The 3,770-nt window shown below is 48.1% G+C and overlaps 2 non-coding genes across 2 annotated transcripts; one reads left to right on the top strand and one right to left on the bottom strand.

Annotated features, from left to right (window-relative positions):
- Positions 1 to 2,297: 2,297 nt before the first annotated feature.
- On the top strand, positions 2,298 to 2,369 carry TRNAN-GUU (transfer RNA asparagine (anticodon GUU)). Its single transcript has one exon. It is a non-coding gene; the product is annotated as a tRNA-Asn (tRNA).
- Positions 2,370 to 3,001: 632 nt separating this feature from the next.
- On the bottom strand, positions 3,002 to 3,075 carry TRNAD-GUC (transfer RNA aspartic acid (anticodon GUC)). Its single transcript has one exon. It is a non-coding gene; the product is annotated as a tRNA-Asp (tRNA).
- Between the last annotated feature and the right edge of the window lie 695 nt (positions 3,076 to 3,770).

Here is a 3,770-nt window from a genome sequence, read left to right as displayed (position 1 = left end):
GCTTGCCTAGTACTTCCCAAACACAATTGCGACCCAACTAGACTTTTCAAATCTAGCCCAATTACCAGGACTGACCGGCACTTCCCGTATCCGACACATATCTGGGGCGGATATGAAGATGTCCAGACATGCACGTCGCTTAGGACAGACCGCAAGGGTCCATGCGGACAAAAGCGTAAACCAGTGATCTGACGTGTGCCTCCTTAGTTCATCGATGAGGACGCATTGGCGTCTGTGTGGTGCCGCTCCAGCATGCCATGTGAGGATACATGTCCAGCTATGTAAGCCAGACAGCAAAAGCCCAACCATAGACCGCCTCCATTTCTTCCCCCTCCTCTCCTCCACCGCTGTGACATTCAATCCATCCATCAGCCGCTAACCACTAGTTACAACATGCTAACTCCCGAGCGGCGGCTGTAGCTGCAAGAGGAGATCCAGGGCAGGCGCGAAGATCGGATCGCAGCTAGCCTGCCTCTGGATTCAGTGCAGCCCGAGGAGGAGAAGGAGGTGGAGGTGGAGGCAAAGGAGGACGCGGTCATAGAGGAGGAGGTGGAGGAGGAGTCAGAGGAGGCGCATCAGGCAGATTTGGCGTTTACCGGCTTCGCCATGGTCAATGCACATAGTTCGAGGTGGCCCAGGCAGAGGAGGCAACGGAGGAGCATGCCATTCTTCACTCCCGAGGAGGAACATTTCATTAAATAGTAAGAGTTCCTTTTTGTCCCGGACTAAAATATCACTAAATAGTTTAGATCGGAGGGTGAGTTTGAGAGCTGTGTTTTTTTCCAACGTTAATAGCATTCCGCGAGAAAAGTCATCTACTGATGTTGTCAGCGGAGTCCCTCGTCCATCCATGTATGAATAGCGGTATCCCCCATTTTGGACAGTGATGAGGTAGTCGACGCAATTTGCATGTGTATTTGCGTTCGGCTTTGCTACTTTCCTTCTAGAAAAGAATGTCCGCGGAAGGGAATAGTCTACGTGGCCCGGGGTAGTCTTTCAATTCCTTTATCGGGTGGGAGAGTTTAGAACCAGTTAAGCCAATAGCTGCTGCTTTAGTCACACTAGCTACATCAGTTGATCATGGATTTAGCATACCACCTCAGAATAGTCTACGTGGCCCCTTGTTTTTACTACAATTTGATATAGTGAATCCAGTAATGCAGACAACCCTTTTTAAAGCGCTTTTAAAGCCCCTAACTCTCAAAAAGAGCTGGAGGTTTTGCCTCAACTCATTCCATGAATGTTGTTTCATTCCCCACGCGGCTGAATCCAACTCAGTCTTTATCCTGCCTTGGAGTTCTCTCTCATAACTGAAGCCAGGAGGTATTCGATTTATCGGATTTCGAGCTAGCTGCCCTTTTCTTGCTCCTTGCCATTAGCGCAGCCCTTTTCTTTTTCTTAGCTAGCGTAGTTTTTCACCTTCAAAAGAAGGCGCCAGCGCTTTTGTAGTGACCCCAGAGGGGTCCCGGGTTGCTTTGGCGCGCCCCACCCCGTCAGTCCTGTGTTGTACTTGACTTGACTCTCCCCCGCTTGCTGCTTGCTGATCGCAGTGTTCAAAAATGACACGAAGCTGGATATGAGTAGATGTTGTTGGTCGAAAACGTCTTTCATTCACAATGAAACAGAATGGTCTCGCTCGATGCGTCATTTTAGAATGTGTATTTTCATATTAAGAGTTCTTAAAAGTTCTCAACTCAAAGCCCAACCGTCAAAAGGATGCTACAATGTTCGAAATTATCAACTTAACATGCCCCCTTACTTCCTTCGTGACCTCCCACTACTTCATCTACCGAAATGATTAGGCAGATCTCGTTTTTTCTAGCATTAAACCTGCTCATGACCCTTTATAGAGCATGGAGCAGACAGAGAGATGAAAGGACCACCTTCTCCTGCTTGCTTGATCGGAATCTATTCACATTTAGAATAGCGGAAGTGCTACTTAACTTCACTTAGTAGTTGAAACTCCGAGAGACAGAGAGAGTCCTCTCTCATACTTGCCAATTCCAAGGCTGATCAGCAAGGGAATTGGCAGGAACCAACCTTAGTTGCCCCTCGGTAGAGTGAGTCTACTTAGCGAACTGGCAGGACGCGGAGATCGATTGATCAATATGCATATCGAGAGTTGATGGTTGACCGCCGCCCCCCTTGTCCTGCCCCGGCCGGGGAGGCAAAGGGGATTGCTATCGTCACCCTTTCTCCCGGTGTATGTGAAAGAGAAAAAGTGACGCACTTTTTGGATTTTCGGTCTGCGGTTGGTTGGGCCAAAGAACGAGAGTCAGCTTCCTTAAGTCCGTTCTTCCTCAGTAGCTCAGTGGTAGAGCGGTCGGCTGTTAACTGACTGGTCGTAGGTTCGAATCCTACTTGGGGAGATTTGATTCATTCAGAATTCGAATTGATAGTTATAGCTTTTCTGACTAGCGACCCCTGTCCTTCTCCTTTTTTTTTCTAAAGACGCAGCAGAATCGTCAAATGGGACATCAAAAGTGGGAAGTTGATTGTAGGATTTCTATTCCTCACTCTCGTATAGGTGAACTTGGTTCGTTCAATGAAAAGGGATAAGAAGGATCCACTGGGAATGAATGGGAAGACTGGGGTAGTATCTTCATTAGCCGGAAGGAATTAGTCTCCACTAGCGTAATTCGAAGAACGAACAAGAAAAGGCGTCTTTAGGTAGGAGGATGGATGGATGTGGTCCAATGGCTAAAGCTCTGCCAGCTTCTTGTAGACTGGCAGTCTCCGAGAGGAACCTTAACCCCCCGGGTTAGGCCGGGTGGGATGGTATACTTTTTTTTCGCCACAAGTGGGAACTCAGTCCTTGGTAAGACACAAGGGGGGAAGGAAGATCTTCACTCATTCATTAAGTAAGTGCCTGCGGTGAGACCCACAACAAACGAAGGGGGTGGAGGGAGACCGAAGAAGGAACAATTGTCTTGAATGCTACGCTGGGATCAGCAGCTTCCAGTGTTTTCAAAATGAGTCGGGCAGGAAGAGGAAGATCGGGCGGGGAAAACGGGGTTTGAACCCGCGACTTCTGGCGTGACAGACCAGCACTCTAACCAACTGAGCTATTTCCCCCTTTCGTAACTACTGTCGATTCAACAGTCACCTACCGGTTACCTTTGTAACTATACCAAAGTAGCTGTACAACAGAATGCCCTTCGCCTTTAGTACTTTTCTTTTTCTTTTGACGACAGTAGAAAGAAATGGCTCTGCTCGCTTAGAGAAGGGGCTCCGCGCTCTATCAGCTATCAGTTAGTTGGCGCTACGCACGACTTCAGTTGACAAAAGCGAACAAGATAGCGCTAGCGCCCGCGGAGAACTTTCGTTTGTTCGCCTTCTAAAAGGCCTACTGACCTGCCGGTGAAAAGCCGGTTACAAAACAAATAATAAGACGTAGTGAAAAAGTACCAAAACAACTGAAGCCTACATCCCACTACGTCTGGGTTCCCCCTTCCTATGAACCTTGAGTCAATAGGTAGGGTCAACTATACCAAAGAGGAAGGGCCACTATCTAAGCTATTAGTGGGCTGGTTTGAACTATTGATTTACTGAATCGAGTGAAGCTGTGTTGCGTAACATATAGGTCGCCAAGGCCTAGAAGTACAAGTGGTCGCCCTAACGGTCAGGAAGATCAGTCGTGTAAGCTATTTACTACAGCCGTCTTAGATGGCCCCAGGTATCCTCTTCGGCTTGATCTTTCCTTTGCTTCGATCGCCAACTTGCACTTCCTTATTCCACTATTGCGATATCTTTGTCCTGGACAAAGACCA

Source organism: Triticum aestivum, chromosome 7A (genome assembly GCF_018294505.1).
Source record: "Triticum aestivum cultivar Chinese Spring chromosome 7A, IWGSC CS RefSeq v2.1, whole genome shotgun sequence".
NCBI lineage: Eukaryota > Viridiplantae > Streptophyta > Magnoliopsida > Poales > Poaceae > Triticum > Triticum aestivum.
This window is presented reverse-complemented; position numbering and strand designations above follow the sequence as displayed.